Source organism: Tupaia chinensis, unplaced genomic scaffold, assembly GCF_000334495.1.
Source record: "Tupaia chinensis unplaced genomic scaffold, TupChi_1.0 Scaffold000568_1, whole genome shotgun sequence".
NCBI lineage: Eukaryota > Metazoa > Chordata > Mammalia > Scandentia > Tupaiidae > Tupaia > Tupaia belangeri.
In genome coordinates, this window is record NW_006160082.1 from 3,482,667 (window position 1) to 3,506,190 (window position 23,524).

At 39.2% G+C, this 23,524-nt stretch overlaps 1 long non-coding RNA gene and 1 pseudogene across 2 annotated transcripts in view; both read left to right on the forward strand.

Annotated features, from left to right (window-relative positions):
* LOC102483302 (uncharacterized) overlaps positions 1-18,076 on the forward strand; it is a 60,258-nt gene extending 42,182 nt beyond the window's left edge. The window contains exons 2-4 of one of the 2 annotated variants that reach the window (XR_335903.1): positions 12,709-12,839; positions 17,104-17,184; positions 17,658-18,076. This is a non-coding gene — a long non-coding RNA (uncharacterized LOC102483302). The remainder of the gene's footprint in view (positions 1-12,708; positions 12,840-17,103; positions 17,185-17,657) is intronic. The other variant, XR_335902.1, reaches the window with a different exon arrangement.
* Positions 18,077-19,743: 1,667 nt separating this feature from the next.
* LOC102483713 (chromatin modification-related protein MEAF6 pseudogene) lies at positions 19,744-20,379 on the forward strand (annotated as a pseudogene).
* Positions 20,380-23,524: the final 3,145 nt, after the last annotated feature.

Here is a 23,524-nt window from a genome sequence, read left to right on the forward strand (position 1 = left end):
GGAAAGAGAGGGTTTAAAGCAGAATGCTAAACTGAAAATAAGAAGGTTAAACCACAATATGTCTATGGAAATGAGAGATCTCACTCCACTCCTATCTCCAGTCACCTTCCCCCATTATGTTCCACTGAAAGAGGTTCTCTGGAAGATATGAGCAGATCTTCCCAGTTAACAGACTCCATTCACCTGGGTACAGCTTCCAGTCAACTTTGTGTAGAGTCCCATGAGATCAAATAAACAATGATTAATGAAGTTTTGAAGAAGGCTTCTATCAGAAGCGTTGTAAGAATTAAGCATCCTGGAGGAAATCAATTGAAGGAAAAAACTTCAAACAAATAATATCCTCAAATTTATTTATACTTATTATTATTATTACAAAGATAGTACCTGTGAATGAAGAACAAAGTGTCAAAAAAGAAATGTTCCAAAGATATAAAAAATAAAAAGATCTTGGAAATTAAAAACTTTATGGTACATAATAAAATCCAAAAAAGAGTTGAAAGATAACATTGGTGAAACCTCTTCAGAAAGCAAAACAAAATGGCAAATGTACTAAAACCTGGGAGAAAATTAAATGATAAAAGTAATCCAGGTGGTCTAATATTCAACTATTAGGCATCTAGAAAGAACGACAGCAAAAAAAGAAAAAAGAAAAAGAAAAGGGGGGGGGGCAGGAGAATATACTCCACTGAGTAATTTTAAGAAAACTTTCCACATGGAAATACATGAGTGCTCAGATTGAAAAGCTCACTAGTGTTAAAAAAAATGAAAACAGAGACACACTGAGACAACTTGTGTAAAATATCAAATCACTAGAGCACCAGGAAGGAAATAAAACAAACTTCCAGGGATAGAGGAGTGAGAGAACAACAACAACGATGACAAAAATAAATCCAAAAATGAAAAAGCATATTCCATACATAAATCAGAATAATGAGACACTTATCAGCAGCCCTCCTGAAAACCAGAGGATATTAGAGCAATGGTTATGAAAATCTGAAGGAAACTAAAAATTTAAGCCAAGAATCTTATTATACTTAGACATGTTACTAATCAATATGAGGCTAGAATAAAGACATTATGGGACATGCAAGGTCCTTAGATTTTACATCCATATTACCCTTCTCAAGAAGCTGCTGGAGGAGCCAAGAAATTGGAAGACATGGTGTGTCAGAGACAATTCTGTGTGCTTACCCCACTATTTCTTCTTCCAAGAACATAGGAAGGGTTCCTTGTAGTTATGTTGGAGCTATATGACTGAATTCTGGGCGGTGGAAGGTGGGAAGGTGTGATGTGTAACCTATTTGGAATTTGGACCTTAAAAATATCCAAAATGTCCTGCTGGTCTCATACTTCTGTCTTAGCCTGTTATTGTGTTGCTAACAGAAATATCTGAGACTGGGTAATTTTGTAAAGAAGTAGGCTTATTCAGCTTGTAGTTTGGGGGTTCAGGGTCCAGGGTTCATCTTCTGGTGAGGCTACAACATAGTAGAGGACAGGGTCTTAGGCACAGGGGCTGTCCGTAAATTTCTTCTTCTCATCCTGGTCTCATTCCCTCTGCTTATAACCCACCAGAGGGAATACACCCCCCATCATCTAATGATCTTATCAAAGGTGCCCCACTCTGAGCTACTAGGAAGGGATAACATTTTCACTTAACAGCCTTGCAGTACAATCAAGTCCCAACCTATGAATTTTTAGGTGACATCTAAATTAAAAAAATATGAACCTTTAGAAGACAAACCATTATCTAAGCCATAACACCTTCCATGGTCGCTTTGAGGCCTTGGGTTTCAGATGGCTTTCTATGAGATGGAGAGCTATATGACCTGCATTGGATCACGACATGAATGTGAAATAAACACTTATTAATTAGAGGCATTATTTGAGGTTTGTTGTAGCAACCAGCGTTGCTTTCTCATACTCACAGAAAATGGTTATTGCTGTAATAAAAAATTTAAATGATGTGGCATTGTTTTAGTGGCTCAGTGGTAGGTGAAGAAACTAATGGCAGAAATCAGAAAGATGAAAACCCAAGTATACTGTGGCAAACATTTACGACATGGGAACCAGAAGTTCCAAAACTGGTTTTTAACAGGTATTGGTGAGTGTTGACCCATTTTGAAATTTATTTAATGAGTTGTTGGAAGAGATAGCCTAAGAAAATAAAAGATTGGTCTAACAAAGAGAATTAAAAGGGAATTAAAAAGTTACAGATATTTGAGCCCAGAAAGCCATCTGCTTGTAAGCCATATAAGATTGGATGTAAAACTTCAGTTAACCCTCAGATAAAAGGTTCGGGCGTGATGAACTCATTCAAACCCACAGCCTCAGAATGGTTGCCATTACATTGAGAGAAAGATGCAGAGGAAGGAGAAGGCAATCAAAGCAGTCCATATCTAGAAAGCAGAACTATGTGTAGGAAAGAACTCTGAGTATGGTTGCTGCATGTAGATTTAATCGAAGAAAAAAACACATACATCAGAAATTTACGGTTCTGAAGGAATTGTGTTCCTTAAGTCTTGAATTTGATCAGAAAAACCTCAGACTGTTGGAGAGCTAAAATGACTCTTGGGGCCCTCCCTCCACAACCAGAAAAGAGGCTTAGAAACCTGTATAAACCTCCCTCCCAATGGGGCATGCTTCCCAATACTCAGGTCAGATGTGACCAAGGAAAATAAAAATCATAGTTTCCCAGAAAGCAGAGAAAGGAGGGGCAGAGGACATTAGCCAAAGGTTCTTTACAGAAAACAGAATTGGGTCTAATGCAGGAGAACTATTCCTGTCCCCAGGGTGGGAGGCTTTCCCAGTGTAGTGTGTTTTCAGAATTGGTCTGGGGCAATGTTTGAGGTCTCTTGTTCCTCAACTTTTTGAGTAGAAGTAAGTATTCATTGTTCCTAAGCTACCACTTTACTTTGACATTTGTGCAAGTGAAGGTTTTGATTTTTAGTTCATAGGTTGCCAGACCAAGAAGGTCAACTTACTGCTTTTCACTTTGTGACAAGAAAGAGTTTTGGGTTGTTTTCTGTCTACACACTGGAAAAAAAATAAAATGGTTTGGTGACTAGCTAGGCAGACTTAGTAGAAATAATGCTATATGTCTCCCCATGTCATTTTCTCCTCCTTGGCACACATAAAGACTATATATGCCAATCCTCTTTACTAGCTTGGGGGTCTTATGACTGAATTCTAGTTACTAGCAGGTCAGCAGATGTGTGTGAACCATTTCCAGGCCTGGCACTTACTGGTATTGTGGCCCATCCTGCAACTCTCTCTTCTTTGTCATAAGAAAAATCTGGAGGCACGGTTCTTGATGGCATAGTCAGAGAGATGGAGGCTTGTGAACAACATGCATGGTTGTGGTCTCAGCTGTGACAAACATGAGAAATAAAAACATATTTTTGTAAAGCCTTGACAAGTCAAGGTTTATGTCAATGGGTCTTACTCTAATACACTTGTAACATTGGAATTGGAGATGGCAGCAAGACATAAAATCCCCAGGATGGAGTACGCCAAGCATTCCTGGGTTACAAATGTAGAATAGGGCAAATCCGAAGGCTCTAGGGAGGCCTTTCAGTGAAGACAAAACTAGTGGAGTATCTGCTGTGGATGAATGTCACATGAGAAGACAAAACCATGATAGAAAAATTGAGGTTGAATAAAAACTAAGGGGGAGACCAGCAGATGGTGTAATGGCTATGTTGCTGGACTCTCATGTAGTCAGCCATGGTTCGAGTCCCGGACCCTGTGGCTTAAACTCATGCCGGGTGCATGTGTGCGTGTGCCCAATATCCCAAGAAGAGAATGGAAGAGAAGGGTTGTGGGGTGGCCATCCCCCCATGGGGGTGATTTCTCATTTTTTTGTCTCTCTAACTCTCTTTGTCTTTCTAGTGAGTGCACATGCCCTCTAGCAAAAACCTCTCCAAACAGACAAACAAAGTAACTGAGAGTAGGGAGGAGTAGGACAATAATTAATTCTAAGAAAATGCAAAATGTGTTCTATAAAAGAAAAAAATGATTGAAATTTGCTCGCTTATAAATAGCACATAGAATCATAATTTCATAAGCACTCACATAACCATGTTGAACAAAAAGAGGTGTGGAGATAGAAAAGATGCACATTTTGGTAAAAGCAGAGGAAGAAAGCAGGAGACTGTTTTTATGTTAGGAGTCCAATAGATAATGCCTGAAACCAAACAATAAAGAGATAGCAATGTTACCCCCTAGGTCAGGGAAGCTCTCAGCTCGCAAGAAGAGTCCACTTCCATCTGCAGCCTCCTGCCCAGTTAGGGAAACTGAGGCAGGGTTGTATGGTACATAATAAAATCCAAAAAAGAGTTGAAAGATAACATTGGTGAAACCTCTTCAGAAAGCAAAACAAAATGGCAAATGTACTAAAACCTGGGAGAAAATTAAATGATAAAAGTAATCCAGGTGGTCTAATATTCAACTATTAGGCATCTAGAAAGAACGACAGCAAAAAAAGAAAAAAGAAAAAGAAAAGGGGGGGGGGCAGGAGAATATACTCCACTGAGTAATTTTAAGAAAACTTTCCACATGGAAATACATGAGTGCTCAGATTGAAAAGCTCACTAGTGTTAAAAAAAATGAAAACAGAGACACACTGAGACAACTTGTGTAAAATATCAAATCACTAGAGCACCAGGAAGGAAATAAAACAAACTTCCAGGGATAGAGGAGTGAGAGAACAACAACAACGATGACAAAAATAAATCCAAAAATGAAAAAGCATATTCCATACATAAATCAGAATAATGAGACACTTATCAGCAGCCCTCCTGAAAACCAGAGGATATTAGAGCAATGGTTATGAAAATCTGAAGGAAACTAAAAATTTAAGCCAAGAATCTTATTATACTTAGACATGTTACTAATCAATATGAGGCTAGAATAAAGACATTATGGGACATGCAAGGTCCTTAGATTTTACATCCATATTACCCTTCTCAAGAAGCTGCTGGAGGAGCCAAGAAATTGGAAGACATGGTGTGTCAGAGACAATTCTGTGTGCTTACCCCACTATTTCTTCTTCCAAGAACATAGGAAGGGTTCCTTGTAGTTATGTTGGAGCTATATGACTGAATTCTGGGCGGTGGAAGGTGGGAAGGTGTGATGTGTAACCTATTTGGAATTTGGACCTTAAAAATATCCAAAATGTCCTGCTGGTCTCATACTTCTGTCTTAGCCTGTTATTGTGTTGCTAACAGAAATATCTGAGACTGGGTAATTTTGTAAAGAAGTAGGCTTATTCAGCTTGTAGTTTGGGGGTTCAGGGTCCAGGGTTCATCTTCTGGTGAGGCTACAACATAGTAGAGGACAGGGTCTTAGGCACAGGGGCTGTCCGTAAATTTCTTCTTCTCATCCTGGTCTCATTCCCTCTGCTTATAACCCACCAGAGGGAATACACCCCCCATCATCTAATGATCTTATCAAAGGTGCCCCACTCTGAGCTACTAGGAAGGGATAACATTTTCACTTAACAGCCTTGCAGTACAATCAAGTCCCAACCTATGAATTTTTAGGTGACATCTAAATTAAAAAAATATGAACCTTTAGAAGACAAACCATTATCTAAGCCATAACACCTTCCATGGTCGCTTTGAGGCCTTGGGTTTCAGATGGCTTTCTATGAGATGGAGAGCTATATGACCTGCATTGGATCACGACATGAATGTGAAATAAACACTTATTAATTAGAGGCATTATTTGAGGTTTGTTGTAGCAACCAGCGTTGCTTTCTCATACTCACAGAAAATGGTTATTGCTGTAATAAAAAATTTAAATGATGTGGCATTGTTTTAGTGGCTCAGTGGTAGGTGAAGAAACTAATGGCAGAAATCAGAAAGATGAAAACCCAAGTATACTGTGGCAAACATTTACGACATGGGAACCAGAAGTTCCAAAACTGGTTTTTAACAGGTATTGGTGAGTGTTGACCCATTTTGAAATTTATTTAATGAGTTGTTGGAAGAGATAGCCTAAGAAAATAAAAGATTGGTCTAACAAAGAGAATTAAAAGGGAATTAAAAAGTTACAGATATTTGAGCCCAGAAAGCCATCTGCTTGTAAGCCATATAAGATTGGATGTAAAACTTCAGTTAACCCTCAGATAAAAGGTTCGGGCGTGATGAACTCATTCAAACCCACAGCCTCAGAATGGTTGCCATTACATTGAGAGAAAGATGCAGAGGAAGGAGAAGGCAATCAAAGCAGTCCATATCTAGAAAGCAGAACTATGTGTAGGAAAGAACTCTGAGTATGGTTGCTGCATGTAGATTTAATCGAAGAAAAAAACACATACATCAGAAATTTACGGTTCTGAAGGAATTGTGTTCCTTAAGTCTTGAATTTGATCAGAAAAACCTCAGACTGTTGGAGAGCTAAAATGACTCTTGGGGCCCTCCCTCCACAACCAGAAAAGAGGCTTAGAAACCTGTATAAACCTCCCTCCCAATGGGGCATGCTTCCCAATACTCAGGTCAGATGTGACCAAGGAAAATAAAAATCATAGTTTCCCAGAAAGCAGAGAAAGGAGGGGCAGAGGACATTAGCCAAAGGTTCTTTACAGAAAACAGAATTGGGTCTAATGCAGGAGAACTATTCCTGTCCCCAGGGTGGGAGGCTTTCCCAGTGTAGTGTGTTTTCAGAATTGGTCTGGGGCAATGTTTGAGGTCTCTTGTTCCTCAACTTTTTGAGTAGAAGTAAGTATTCATTGTTCCTAAGCTACCACTTTACTTTGACATTTGTGCAAGTGAAGGTTTTGATTTTTAGTTCATAGGTTGCCAGACCAAGAAGGTCAACTTACTGCTTTTCACTTTGTGACAAGAAAGAGTTTTGGGTTGTTTTCTGTCTACACACTGGAAAAAAAATAAAATGGTTTGGTGACTAGCTAGGCAGACTTAGTAGAAATAATGCTATATGTCTCCCCATGTCATTTTCTCCTCCTTGGCACACATAAAGACTATATATGCCAATCCTCTTTACTAGCTTGGGGGTCTTATGACTGAATTCTAGTTACTAGCAGGTCAGCAGATGTGTGTGAACCATTTCCAGGCCTGGCACTTACTGGTATTGTGGCCCATCCTGCAACTCTCTCTTCTTTGTCATAAGAAAAATCTGGAGGCACGGTTCTTGATGGCATAGTCAGAGAGATGGAGGCTTGTGAACAACATGCATGGGTGTGGTCTCAGCTGTGACAAACATGAGAAATAAAAACATATTTTTGTAAAGCCTTGACAAGTCAAGGTTTATGTCAATGGGTCTTACTCTAATACACTTGTAACATTGGAATTGGAGATGGCAGCAAGACATAAAATCCCCAGGATGGAGTACGCCAAGCATTCCTGGGTTACAAATGTAGAATAGGGCAAATCCGAAGGCTCTAGGGAGGCCTTTCAGTGAAGACAAAACTAGTGGAGTATCTGCTGTGGATGAATGTCACATGAGAAGACAAAACCATGATAGAAAAATTGAGGTTGAATAAAAACTAAGGGGGAGACCAGCAGATGGTGTAATGGCTATGTTGCTGGACTCTCATGTAGTCAGCCATGGTTCGAGTCCCGGACCCTGTGGCTTAAACTCATGCCGGGTGCATGTGTGCGTGTGCCCAATATCCCAAGAAGAGAATGGAAGAGAAGGGTTGTGGGGTGGCCATCCCCCCATGGGGGTGATTTCTCATTTTTTTGTCTCTCTAACTCTCTTTGTCTTTCTAGTGAGTGCACATGCCCTCTAGCAAAAACCTCTCCAAACAGACAAACAAAGTAACTGAGAGTAGGGAGGAGTAGGACAATAATTAATTCTAAGAAAATGCAAAATGTGTTCTATAAAAGAAAAAAATGATTGAAATTTGCTCGCTTATAAATAGCACATAGAATCATAATTTCATAAGCACTCACATAACCATGTTGAACAAAAAGAGGTGTGGAGATAGAAAAGATGCACATTTTGGTAAAAGCAGAGGAAGAAAGCAGGAGACTGTTTTTATGTTAGGAGTCCAATAGATAATGCCTGAAACCAAACAATAAAGAGATAGCAATGTTACCCCCTAGGTCAGGGAAGCTCTCAGCTCGCAAGAAGAGTCCACTTCCATCTGCAGCCTCCTGCCCAGTTAGGGAAACTGAGGCAGGGTTGACCATCAACTCTAGCCCTAGCTCCCAACCTCAGCATCCCTCCCTTAGCCAAAAGGTAAACCTTTTTTTCTTCTTTCTTTTGCTAATTCTTTACTTCTCCTTCCCCCATAGGTCAGGGTAGCTCTCAGCTCTCAAGCAGAATCCACGTTAATATGCAGCCCCCTGCCCAGTCAAGGAAACTGAGGCAGGGCAGAGCATCAGCCCCAGCCCTAGCTCCCAACCTCATAGAGCCCCCTCCTCTCAGCCAAACAGGGATTTAACAGAATTATAGTCTAAAACATCTTAGCATCATGAGGCTCTCAGGGATCCTCGCTCAGCAATGAACCACCAGTCAAAAAGGACAAACTGCTCTTCAGAAATGTGAATAGAAAACTCCTCCTGCGGGGACCAGCAGTTAGCGTAATGGCTATGTCGCTGGACTCCCACGTAGTCGACCGTGGCTCAAGTCCCAGATCCGGTGGCTTAAACTCCCGCCGGGTGCATATGTATGCATGCCCTAGATCCCAAGAGGAGAATGGAGGAGAAGGGATTGTGGCGTGGCCACCCCCCTTGGGGAAGGGGTGATTTCTCACTTTCTGTCTCTCTTTCTCTCTCTGTCTGTCTGGTGAGCGCACACGCTCTATAGCAAAAACCTCTCCAAAAAAAGAAAGAAAAAAAAGAAAAACTCCTCCTGTGGGGACCAATTTCTAACCACATCAGAAGAGAGACTTTGGCACAGAAGCAATTCACAGCAAAAGGAAAGCAAACTAGTTCCTGGTTGCAGAAACATTTTCCAAAGAGTTATCCAAAAGTGAATACATCACCAAATGGTTAGAAGTCATGAAAAGCATCAAGTTTGAAAAAAACAGGAAATATGTCTTCATCAAGAGAATACAATAACTCTCCTCCATCTCTTAAAAAAACTGAAGAATTTATTGAAATGTCAGAGAAAGGATTCAGAACATTCATGGTGACAAAACTCTATGAGCTGGAAGAGACAAGAGACAATGAACTCCAGGAGATGAGGAAATCCTTCCATGATTTGAAAGAAGAAATGGACACCATAAAAAATAATCAAATGGAACTGTTTGAGATGAAGACTGAATACAGGAAATCAAAATTGCTCTCTAAAGTATTAAAAGCCGATTAGACCATGCTGAAGATTGGATCTCAGACATAGAAGACAAAAACCTCTGACCTAAAAAAAAAAAAAAAACCAAATATAGTTAAAATAAAAAAATGGGGATAATGTACAAGAAATACTAGATTCCATTAAACATCCAAACATCCAAATAATTGGTATCCCTGAAAGAGAAGAAACTAATAGGGGCATTGAAAATCTATTCCATGAAATCCTGGAAGAAAAATGTCTAAGTCTAGAGAAGCATTCAAACATCCAGACCCAATAAATACAAGGGAATCCATAGAGAATCAACCCTGGAAGAGCCTCTCCACAGCACATCACAGCCAGGTTGGTCAAAACCACAGATAAAGACAAGATACTAAAACTAGCAAGAGAGAAACATTAAGTGACTTACAAAGGTTATCCCATCAGGCTAACACCACACCTTTTCATGGAAACAATGAAAGCAAGGAAAGAATGGGAAGACATACCAAAAATGTTAAGAGAGAAACAATTTCAACCAAGATTATTATATCTGGCAAGATTATCCTTCATTTGGGAAAAAGAAAGATAAAAAGCTCAGCCAAACAAAACCTGAAAGAATTTGCCAATACCAGACCAACTCTTCAAGAAACTCTGACGAGAAGCTGTACCAGGAAAAACTAAAGACGGGACAGACAGAAATAAGAGAATAAAAAAAAGACAGTCAAGAGAATGGCCAACTTAAAGGTAGGACAAGTTCAGAAGTACTGATAACATTGAATATTAATGTATTAAATTCTCCAAGAGATATAGATCGGCTGAATGGATTAAAAAAAAAAAAACAGAAACTTTCTATCTGATGCCTACAAGAAATGCATTTCATAGATAAACACATACACAGACTAAAAGCAAAGGGCTGGAAAAAGGTATTCCATGCAAACAGGAGCCAAAAAAGAGCTAGAATCATGATACTAATTTCAGACAAAATAAGCTTTAAAACAAAAACTGTAAAAAGAGACAAAGAAGAGTATTAAGTAGTAGAAAAATGAATAATTCATCAAGAAGGTATAATGCTTTTAAGTATCTATGCACCTAGCTCAGGAGCATCCAAATATGTAGAGGAAAGACTTTTAGATCTAAAAGGAGTGATAGACTGCAACACTCTCAACACCCCACTATCTCCTTTGGACAGATCACTCAGACAAAAAATAAGCAAAGAGATAAAGGATCTAAATGATACCATAAATCAAATGAATTTGCAGACATCTATAGAAACTTTCACCCCCAAATCATGAAATATACTTGTCTTTTCACCCCTAAATGGAACCTTCTTAAAAATTGACTGCATGATAGGGCACAAAATAAGCCTTTACAGATTCAAAGGCATAGAAATATATCCAGCATCTTCTCTGACCATGATGGAATTAAACTTGATATGAATTTCAGGAAAAACCCTCAAAAATACACAAATACATGGAAACTAAATAATTTATTCCTGAATGACTTCACAACTACTGAAGAAATTAAGACTGAAATCAAAAGATTTATGAAAACCAATGATAATGAGTACACGAGTTTCCATAATCTTTGGGACACCACAAAAGCAGTCATAAGAGGGAAGTTCATAGCAATTAGTACATGTAAGAAAAAGATGTAAAGTTGGCAAATGGACAACCTAACATCATGCCTCAGAGAACTGGAAAAACAACAAAAAATCTAGAAAAAAATGCCAGGAGAAAAGAAATAATAAGGATTCAAGAACAGATAAAGTTTAGTAGAAAATAAGCGAACTATACAGAACATAAATAAACCCAAAAGCTGGCTCTTTGAAAAGATAAAATTGACACACCAATTGCTAGAGTAATTGAGAAGGAGAGGAAGAAACCAGATAAATCAAATTCACAATGAAGCAGACAATATAACAACAGACATAGTAGAAATACAGAACATCATAGAAGATACTATGAACAACTATACGCCAACAAACAAGAAAAACTGGATGAGATGGACAAATTCCAGGACACATATAATCTACCAAGATTGAGTCAGAAAGCCTGAATAGGCCCATAATAAGCAATGAGATTGAATCAATAATAAATAACTTCCCAACAAAGAAAAGCCTGTTTCTGATGGCTTCACTTCTGAATTCTACAAAACTTTTAAAGAAGAGTTAACCCCATTCTACTCAAGTTATTTCTAAAACTCCAAAAGGATAGAACACTCCCAAATTCCTGATTTTCTTTCTCATTCTACTTCTAGTAAGAGTCAGCAATCTATGATCCATGGGCCAATTTGGCCCATTCCCTCATTCTGTGTAGCCTGTTAGCTAAGAATGGTTTCACTATTGCCTCTCCTCAATTTGTACATATAAAGTGTAAAAGTGAAAGTGAGACCAGAGTCAAAGAGACTTTATAATATAAACTCAGAAATTTAGTCTATAAATACTCACAGCAGGTGCCAATCAATGAACTTCTCAAAGTAACATTTATTACCTATCTCCAGTGTCCAGTACAGGGTTTTTCACACAATGACAATAAATGCTCATTGGATAGTCATAGCAGTACTTGATACACACTTGGTCCTTAGCCATAGAATAAATGAATGATTGGGTGAATTACAAATAGGTGGCACAAAACTCCTACTACATGTGGAGCATACTGGAGAATGGTATAAAATGTGGTCCTCAAATTTAAGATGATTAAAATGCCCTAAAATTAAAACATTTTGTGATGATGGTATCAATAGATGAAAATCAATTGAACTGTGTGATACAGAAGAGTGCCCTCCAAATGTGGTGCTCACAGGGTCTGCAGGTGGCATGGTAGTTAAAACATTGGACTCCCACATGTTCAACTATGCTTTGAGTCCTTAACCTGGTGGTTTGAAACCATTCTGGGTGTGTGTGCATGCATGCCCAAAATTTTAGGAGGAGAATGGGGAAGGAATTGTGGCATGGCCACCTCCCCTTGGGGGGCAGTTTCTCCACTTCCTTTCTCTCTGTCTGTCTCCAGTGAGTGCCTCAGCCCTTATGACAGAAACCTTAGTGAAAAAAAAATGTGCTCGTATTTCTGAGTTCTCTTTCCTGGCATTAGAGTGCTGTCCTTTCCCATTTTCTCCTTTTCATAGCTTCTTTCTAACTTCATTTAAGAAAGGGAAACACTTTACCTTCCCCAATTGGGCTGCGAAACACCCCAGTCCCAGGGCACTGATAATCTGAAATACTGATTTTTTTTTGGTGAAAGAAACTGGTGGGTTTTTATTGAATATCACCAAGTCCATAATGTCCTTCTGAACAATACATGTGTATTATATCAAAGACCCTCAACATCTTCCATTAATTTTTCTTTCTTATAAATATTTTTGTTGAAGATGAAGTATGACATTAGAAACGGGAGTATTTTAGGCCTTGGTGTGTTCTGTACCTGACTTTCATTTAATGACCAACTTTTCTATCCTTTACTTATTATTATTATAAAGAAATGCATAACTCTTGTGAGTGTGATGAAGGCAAAGCAGAGTATTGAAAAAAGAAAGTTATCAGATCATCATAGAAGTCATATGTGAAAGAGTAGAGTCTGAAGAAGGACATTTAAAAGAAAAATAGAGAGGTAAAGCATTAATGGGACAAAGAAATGTGGCATTATCTGTTGAAGATAATTTTATAGTTTTATCAACTGGACTAGGGAGAAATGTTCACATGTTGAAATATTCACTTTGTAAGCTAAATAACGTGATTAAATGTATAAAAGAAAATGAAATAAAAAATACTAATCTAATTAAAAAAAGAAAAAAAGTCATGACGTATTTTTCTATATTTTCCTTTTATTTAGAGAGAGATTTTTGCTATAGGGTGCATACACTCTCTGGAAAGACAGAGAGACAGAAAGTGAGAAATCACCCTCTTAGGGGATGGCTACCCCACAGTCCCTTCTCCTCCATTTTACTCTCAGGATCTTGGGCACACATGCCCACACACCTGGTGAGCACCCCAAGAAGAAAAAGTTAGTGATGGTCAATTTTCAAACTCTAACTGAAATATTTTTAGGGACTATCAAATTTTTGCAGTTACTTTGTATAAAGCCTATGGATAAATTTTCATGTGATTTCTTTTAGTTTAAGTATATGTCATAATCATAACAGTAAATCTATATATTTAACTAAAGACAGTATTAATCTTATTTTATTTTATAAAATGTGTAATATTTTCTACCTTTTGATACAAAATAAAACATAAAAGCATGATGCAAAGTTGATGGACCTGGGAACCAGCAGTTAGCGTAATGTCTATGTCTCTGGACTCCCATGTAGTCAACCGCGGTTCGTGTCCCGGACCCGGTGGCTTAAAACTCACGCTGGGCGCGTGTGCGTGCGAGCCCAGGATCCCAAGAGGAGAATGGAGGAGAAGGGATTGCGGCATGACCATCCCCCCGGGGGGTGATTTCTTGCTTTCTTTCTGTCTGTCTCTGTCTGGCGAACGCATGCACCCTATAGCAAAAACCTCTCCAAAAAAAAAAAAAAAAAAAAAAAAAGTTGATGGACCACATGGTTTTTGTGGTGTATTACTCTCCTTATTTACTTAAAACAAGTTTGATTACAGTGGTTAATGAAATGAATGGTGCTATTTCATATGTTATTCTTAATTTTTCCTGTAATTTAAGTTTGTTATATTAAATTGGTCTTGAAGTTCAGCTACATCTCTCGCTTTTCTATTTGATTGCCCAATCCTTCAATAACATAAATCACTCCAGTATTCTTTCAATAAATATATTTTTTGTCAAAGCTTGCTTAAGTTGCATTTCTTTTTTTCTTTTTCTGTTTTAGGTTTTTGACATAGGGTGTGTGTGTGTTCACCAGAGAGAGATGGAGGGAGACAGAAAGAGGGAAAGTGAAAAATTATCCTCCCCCTCCAGGGAAGCTGGCTGTGTTGCAATTCCTTCTCCTCTAGTCTCCTCTTAGGACTTTGGACATGTACACATACACGTGCCTGGTATAATTTTCAAGCCACTGGGTCCAGGACTCAAACTGCAGTTGACCATGTGGAAAAACAGTGTCTTAACCATCATGCTATCTGCTGACCTCTTGAGTTGTATTTCTGACAGAGGCCTGGCTGATACAGTTTTATAGTTGATACTCCATACTAATTCTGCCATACAGAGTACACATTAGAGTACAGATCAAAGGATAGCAGCCAGAAGCTGGTGAGATCCCATGGATAATGGCGGTAAGGTGAAAAATTGAATATAGCTTTGTCCTAGAAGGATGAAAAGGTTTCTTTGGTTGCAGAGTAGTCTTGACAAAAAAGAATAGTATGCATAAAAAGACAGTGGACCAATTCCAAAAATATATTTATGGACAAAGACTACTTGTGAGAATAAATCTAGTGGGAGACAAGGTCAAAAAGAGCTTCACCGCTGAGGACTTAGGAGGGACAGGTAAGAAGTTTGTGCTTTATTGTAATGAGGCACTAAAGTTTCCGAACATGGAAGTGACATTGGGAAAGTTGTATTTTAGGAATATAAAACTATAGCATGCAGAGTGAGTTGAAGAGGAAGATGTGGGGTATTAGATACCTTAGCTGGAAAGAAACTGCAATCTTCCTGATGTGACCAGGTCCTGGAGTAGGGTGTTAGAAGTGGAAATGAAAAGGAAGGAAAGTATATCTTACTCATGTCAGTACCTTTACATTAATTAGCAGAGTGACTGGCACCTTGTGTTTGTCAAATGTTTATAAGTAAAGAATTGAAATCAAGTAGCAGTATCTATGCCTTATCAACGTTATAATAGTTTCATATTTTAGGTTATAATTTAAAATAAGTCCCCAAAACAGCGTTGCTCTAATTTATTGGGGATACTTGTTCTGTTTTAGTTGACAGTGAATTTTAGAATAACTAGGTAAACTAATTAGAAAGATACATGTGTTTTGTTGTTTTAACTAATAGTTTCCTTTACATTGCAGAAAGGAATCAGTAGACAGAGGAAGCCAAATTCATGTATTAACTTTTTCTGCACATCAGTGAAATCTATTTAGATCATTCTATTCAGTATTCACCACTTCATTAAAATACAGTACCATTAGTTACCTAAAACATGAATTGGTATTTCACAACCAAAACATTTATTAGCATGATGAAGACATAGTAAATATTTTTGCCTTATAAAATGTCTTTAGAGGGATAGCAAAGACCATCTATCATGACACAAGAGGATAGTCTCTTTTTTCTTCTCTTTTTAAGGATTTTGCCATGGTGTGCTTGTGCTCACCAGAGACAGTGAGAGGGAGGGAAAGTGAGAAATTATCCCCAGGGAGATAGCCATGCCACAAATCCTCCTTCTCCATTCTCCTTTTGGGATGTTGGGCATGCACATACATGCGCCTGGCATGGTTTTCAGGCTGCCATATCGGAGACTTCAATCACAATTAGCTATGTAGGAGTCTAGCACTTTTAACTACCATGCCCACCTGCTGGCCCCCATGAAGTGAAGTATTTTTTTGTTTGTTTTATATTTTTAGAAGTTTTTGCCTTAGAGTGCATGAGCTTGCAGGAGAGAGAAAGAGACAGAGACAGTGAGAGGGAAAGTGAGAAATCACTCCCTCCGGGGGATGGCAACACTGCAATCTCTTCTTCTCCATTTTCCACTGGGGATCTTGGACATGCCCGTACATGTACCTGGCATGATTTTCAAGTCAGTGGTTCCAGGATTTGAACTGCGGTCGGCCATGTGGGAGTCTAGCAACATAATTGCCATGCTATCTGCTGGCCCCTGAAATTAAGTTTTAGAACTGTCTTGGGAGAGGTGCATTGGAACCACATCATGAAGGAATCTGAAGGCCAGGTTATAAAACAGTGAATTGATATCATAAGTACTGGGGAGCACCTGAAGGTTTTTAAGGAAGTGGCTTTACCATCAGAGAAGATCCTCATAAGGCAGTATAGAAGCTGTATTGGAAAACTGAAGTTTGAGATTAATTGGGAGTCCATTGCTATAATTTTGGAGAGAGCCAAGCACTCTCATCTGGATCAATGGTGGTGTAGAAATGGAGGGGAGAGATTGGTTGTAAGAGTTAGTGAGGGAAGTGTTGTAGTATGGGATAGCTTGAATGTGTGTGGGCAGAGAATGAGAATCAAGGGAAGAAGGAATGGCAATGTAACGGGGGAAAGAGAATCACCAGTTGACTCATGTCCTATATGAGGAGGGAGATAATGTACCTAAGGTAGGTGACCTTTTGCACATTCCTCCTCTCATGCTTTAGTTCTTAGATCTATTATATATCAATAGTTAAAAGCTCAGATTATAGAATCAGATCCAGTGTTGAACTAGAGATGGCCTGTATCAGTTCACTAGAACTAAATGTTAAGTTTTCAGGAACTTTGAGGATTAGATGTTAAATACAGCATTACTTAAACAATCTGAGCTACATAGGGACCAGAAGGTGCCATGGTTAAGGTGGTTAAAATGCTGGGCTCTCATATGGTCAACCATGGTTCAAGTTCCAGACCCGGAGGCTTGAAAAATATGCTGGGTATGCGTGCTCAAAATCCTGAGAGGAGAATGGAGGAGAAGGGATTGTAGCATGACTATTCCCCCTAGGGGATGATTTTTCACTTTTCCTTTCACTGTCTCTTTCTGGTGAGCACATGTGAGCACATGGGCCCTATGGCAAAAACCTAAGAAAAACTTTAACTGTATAAATTTATATATGTAAGATATATAAATTATATTCACAACAAAGTGAGAAATATGTGAAACCCATAATTTCTTAATTATTTGCCATGTTTCTTTATGTTATTGAGGTTATTTATGTCTATTAGTATAATCATAATTGATTATAATGGTTCGCTGCTCTGTGTCCCTTGTAAACTCTGCTTTCAGTGATATCACATGGATGGCTTGAAATTCTGGTTGGAGTGGTGGGAGTATTTACAACCCAGAGTCAGTCAACATCAAAATCAGGTCTTGATTTATTTTGTTGATTATTTTGTTGTTATTGTTTATCACTATGTTCATATTACAGTGGGAAAATTGAGTAGTTTTAAGAAAAAGTTTGAAGCCGGGTATGATGGCACATGCCTATCCTATAATCTTAGCTACTCAGTAGGCTGAGGCAGGAGTATCTTGTGCTCAAGGTCAGCCTGGGCAACATAGTGAGACCCTGTATCAAAAAGCAAAAAACAACAGAAAAGAAAAAAGCTTGCTTGTCTTCAGTCTAGACTTAAAAAGTGATTGGGCAAATGTTAATAACTAAAATTAACCTTTAAAGTGTGTTATGTTCATAACCACCGCATTATGAATGGTGCAAAGTATTGAGAAAAATACTCTTTTGGTATTTGAAACCTATTATTCTAATCAGCAGAAGAGCTGCTCATAACATTCATGAATGACTGAAAGTCTGACACCATTGTTTCACTCTTTACTCTTGAATATAGGTGAAAACATCAATAAACATTTATGTTGGAACTACAGTTAATCATCAAATTCAACCATTGTTTGGCTATGGACACGAGAGTTCAGCAAAAATGGAAAAGCACGCTGTGATAATCAATTACGTACACTGAAGTCACAATAAAGACTCTCGTCAGGCACAAAGACCACATACTGTTTGACTCCACTCATGTGTAATGTCCAGAACTAGGAAATCCATAGAAATATGAAGTCGCAGTGTCTGTATAAAACTGCTCAGTAGTGTTCTCAGTATTCCCAGGCATGACGACCATCACCATTGTCTAATTTTAGAACCTTTTCAGTGCTCCAGGAAGAAACCTCATACAGATATGTGAGCAGCTATTCCCCATCTCTACTCCCTACTGCCTCCACTCCAGGCTCAGGCAAATGGTGATGTTTTTAGTACACCTTAGAACTGTATAAAGCTATTAATAAGAGTATATTTACTATTATTATACATAAATTGTGTTATGCATATCCTTTATAAGTTATAACGAAGATTCAATGTCTAGTACACATAGTTTTTGAGAGCTTTTTGTTTTAGTTTTGCTATTGGATGCCTTTGCTCATCAGAGAGAGAAGGAAAGAGAGGGAAAATGAGAAATCACCCTCCAGGGAGATGGCCATGCTTGTAGTCACCTGTCCTCCATTTTCCTTTAGGGATTTTAGACACATGCACACATGCATCAGGTGTGTTTTTCAAACTGTTGGGTCTGGGACTTGAATGGTGCAGCTGGCTGTGTGAGATCCAGCCATACTGACCTCCATGCCAGCTGCTGGCACTGAGAACTGGTTTTTAAACATTTACCAGCACACCATCAGACCTATCTGGGTTTAAATGACAAGTTTAGGTAAGTCATTCCTTTAGAGTCACAGTGTCCACATTTTTACTGTGTTATAGTAAGAGGTTACTAGTATTTGCCCAACAAAGGGCAACAAACTTTTTCTGTAAAGAGCTGGATAGTAAATATCTTTGATTGTGTACATTGTATGGTTTCCATCACAACTACTCGGTTCTGTCGCCATTGGTTGCAAGCAGCCATAGATAAGTAAATGGACATGGCTGTGTTCCAATAAAACTTTATTTAATAAGTAGACAGCAGGCTAGGCTTGGCCAATGGGCTATAGTTTATTGGCTCTTGCAGTAGATTGTGTACTTGTCAAGAGTGGGATAAATACACGTGTGCTTATCTTGATCAAAGTTGCATCCAGAGAACCTGGTACAGTTCCTAGTACACATTGCAAGGGATAAAAATTTGTTGATCTGTGACTACAAAATAGCAGTTAAAAAGCATGGACCAATGCTCTTTGAAACATGGCTAGTCCTCACAAACAGTGTTTAAGAAAAAAACAAAAAGCCAGAGGCAAAAAGAAGAAAGCCTAGCAAGTACCAACAGGCAAAACTGGACTTTTGCTTTTCATCATGATGCAATGACAGACACCTAATTTACTCTCCTATCTCTAGGGAAAAAAAAAAAAAAAGCAGACAATACATGTGACACATGACTGATGACAATGGGAAACAGGCAGCACTGGGCTGTGATCTCTGAGAGAAGGGGGATTAACGACATGAGCCCCATGAGCAGACGGTTACAAAATGCGGTTTCCAGATTGCAGCACAGGAAGGAGAACCCAGACATAGCCTGGCAGTCTTGGTGAGTGGGGGACAGGGCTAAGAATTCACATAGGTGAATTCACACAGGGTGAAAGGAAGCTTGTGTGTCTGTGAGTGCAAGACAATGTAACTCATGGGACACCGGCAGAGTCCCTACTAGGGGGCAGTATTAGCAGGGGCACGCGTAGCCCCACAGTAGTGGCTACTCTGGGTCTACCCTAACAAAGCTCAGAAGCAAGTCTTAAAAGGTTCACATGATGTAAAATAACAGTATATCAAAACAAAGTAACATAATTTTAAGGAATATAAGTTCTGCATGCCAAGGGTCACTATCTGTTGAAGATAACTTTACAGTATTGTCAACTAGACTGGTGAGAAAAGTGCACATGTTGGAATATTCACTTTTCAAGCTAAATAACGTGATTGCATAAAAGAAATTGAAATAAAATATTAAAAAACAAAAACAAAAACATGGCATGCGTAATGCCTTCAACCAATGCGAAGTTAACAGGCATCTCAAGAAGTAGGAAAAAGCCCGGCCGGCCTTGGGGGTGGCTGTCTCAGCCTAACATGGCGATGCGCAGTAAGGTGGCACCGCAGCAGGTCCCCGGCATCCAGCGGAGCAGCCGGAGCTCGCGAAGTGGAGCTGGCGGAAACACTGGCCAACGGGGAGAGCCAGATCTATGCTTTTGAAGGAACCTACCTGGAAGACACACAGATGTCCGGCAATAATATTCGTGGCTGGGATCTGACCAAGTTAAAAACTGCAATAGCAGGAGTGATCACATGAACCAGAAATTCAAGGAAGCTGAGCGGCTCTTCAGTAAATCTTACTACGGCTTCAGGACCAGCTCATTGAAAAGAGAGAACTGAAAGTGGGGCAGAGATTGATCCCTTCTCCAGGCTTCTGTAGCCCAGGAGGAGCTGGGCCAGGAGGACCCTGAGATCTGGATGAATCTGTGCAGGGAGTGAAACCTTACAAAGCTACGGCTTCTACTTTATCAGGGAGACATCACAGCACCCATAAAAACTGAAGGAATAAAAACGGGCACAGCATTCATGGGACAAAGAATTGCGCTGTTACCTGTTGAAAATAGCTATAGTATTCTCAGCTGGACTGTGAGAAATGGATACATGTTGGAATATTCACTTTACAAGCTAAGTGACATATGTGATTGAACGTATAAAAGAAATTGAAATAAAAAAGATACAAACAAAACCGGTACAAGATTGGTCTGAGGTAAAACGGAAAAACCATGGGCTGACCTTTAGAAGATTCCTTAGTGCAGAAGCTCCCAGGCTGTGGAGCCTTCCTCCCCTCTGACCTCACACACATACATCCCTCAACTGAGTGTCGTACATCCCTGCTCTCCCAGCTGAGCCTGAGTAGTTTGTCCAACACTTGGTGACAAGTCCTTTCTGTAAGACGTCAAATCATTTACTTTGTGTCCTTTTTAGGACCAGAATTGCAGGAAGACCAAGACATGATTAGAATCCCAGCGAGTTGCTAACTGCGTTTTGCCTTCTTGTCTGGCACCAGTTTCACATCTAGAAATGTTCTCTGCTTTTGTTTCATGCTGAAAGTAGAACGCATCATTTTACATGGAGACTGGAGATGGCTGGCATTTTCTTATTTGGTTTTGTGTTTTAATATTCTTTTTTTAATGTCGTTTTTACCATTTCATTTTTCTTTTGGAGCTTTCTGTAATGCTTTTGTACAGATCATAACTTCCCGCTGACCTGTCTGATCATCTGTTTCTTGCAGTTGCCAATATTCTGAAAATAATCTGGTTTATCGTAAGTAAAATGGGGAACTTGACTCCTTTTTTTTTTTTTTTTACAAGGGGAAGGCAAAGTGTTTATTTGATAATTACCCTCCTCATCATGAATCTTTCTGTGATAGAAGCAGTTTCATGTTCAAGGAACGGGAAAGTCTAAAAAATAAGTTTAAGATAATCTTTTTTTTGAGAGATTTTCACTGTAGGGTGCGTGCGCTCGCCAGACAGACAGAGAGAGACATAGAGACAGAAAGCGAGAACTCACCCCCCAGGGGGGATGGTCACGCCGCAATCCCTTCTCCTCCATTCTCCTCTCGGGATCTTGGGCACGCACGCACGCACACGCGCCCGGTGTGAGTTTTAAGCCACCGGGTCCGGGACATGAACTGCGGTCGACTACATGGGAGTCCAGCGACATAGCCATTATGCTAACTGCTGGTTTCCAAGATAATCTTTTTAATAGGAGATAGTTTTATTCTTTGGTATAAATAAAATTCGCAAGTTTTGACTTCTCATGTTTTGCTCTTAAACATGAGATCACTTTTTCACTTATTTATTCATATCGTGCCTGATGGGAAATTTCTTTTCACATCTTGTCTCTCTTTGCTGGTATTTTCCCGGTTAAATATTGCTCTGAAAATCACCAAGGCATATGGAAAGGCTCAACATTACACAAAAACTGCTAATACATGGAGTTCCTGAGCCAAATGAAAGCGAGCATTGGTGAGAGCCCTGTGTTTCAGGGCTTGATGGGCAAGGCGTTGTTGGTAAGCGGCCCCTACCTCTGGTGCAGTGGCGGGATACTATGGCCGCCCGGGCGAAGCAGCTGGGAAGCTTAGAAGTGCACAGATGCCAGAGTTCTCACCTCCAGACTCGGGCATCATCTAAGCAGAGACAGAACTGTTAGATTCAGATCCTCTTTATTTTTATTTACATTCATTCACTGTATGTCATCATAGGATACGTAACAAGATCTTCCATTACAAGGATAAGATTTGGGACCTCACCTTCCTTTGACTATATTTAGTTGTTCTTACTTATGTCTATGTGTTTGCAAGGAAAAAAAAAGTTCAGATTGTGAGAATACTGGAAGGGCTGAATATGGATGCTGTCTGTTCTAAAAACTAGTCTATCTTGTCAGAGTCAGATGTACAAAAGCTTTCACTCCTGTTCTCAAATAAACCTTTTTTTTTTTTTTTTTGGACTATTGAGATGCCTTAGCAGAGCTCCATCGTCAGTGTTTTTAAGGAAATAGTTTGTAGTATTTCCATTGCTTCTTAAAAAGAAAAAAAAAAAACAAACAAATCTAGAAGCATTCTGTAAAAAAAAAACAAAAAACAAAAAACAAAAAACAAAAAAACAAATAAACAAAACAGGCAAACAAATGGGCCCATAACAAGGAGAAAAAGGCAGTCAATAAAGCAGACCCAGAAATTATACAAAAGATTCAATGACAAGAAAATTAAGCCAGCTATCTAAATATACCCCATTCATAGGCTTAAGGAGATGAAGAAAGAGGGCAGCAGCTGGTGTGGTGGTTAAGGTGCTAGACTTCCACATAGCTGACCTCAGTTTGAGTCCCAGACTGGCAGCTTGAAATTATGCTGGCGTGTGTGCCCAATATCTTGGAAGGAGACTGGAGGAGAAGGAATTGCGGTGTGGCCATCCACCCATGGCGTGATTTCTCACTTTCTCTTACGTCTCTGCATCTGTCCAATGAGTACATGCGCCCTATGGCAAAAACTTAAAAACAAACAAGACAACCAAAAAACCCAAAAGACAAACACATAAAAAGATAAAGAAAGTATCAATGCAATGAGGAGAGAAATAGAAGTAAAAAAGACTTGAATAGAATTTTTAGAATTTGAGAGAGAATTTTTAGTGATGAAAAATATGAAAAATGAAAAAGATCCTGGATGGGATTGAGAGTAGATTAGATACTTCAGACAAAAGGTAAGTGAACCCCAACACATTGCAACGTAAGTTATCCAAAAAGAAGCAGAGAGAGAGAAAAAGACTTAAAACAAAAATGAACAGAGGGAGACCAGCAGTTAGTGTAATGGTTATGTTGCTGGACTTCCATGTAGTTGACCACAGCTCGAGTCCTGGACCCGGTGGCTTAAACTCCCGCTGGGCATGTGTGTGTACAGGCCCAAGATCCTGAGAGGAGAATGGAGGAGAAGGGATTGCGGAGTGGCCATCCCCCATGGGGGGGGATTTTTCACTATCTGTCTGTCTCTGTCTTTCTGACGAGTGCACGCGCCCTATAGCAAAATCCTCTCCAAAAAAAGAAAAAAAAAATGAACAGAGGGCATCATTCCTCTGTGGGAAAGCACCAAATGATCTATAATAATATATAATAATAAACTTCTAAAAGTTTGTGGAAAATGGAATTAAAGTACAAGTTTATTTTGGCACAAAATTTTTTTGAAATCCATTCATAGTTTTTTTGATAATT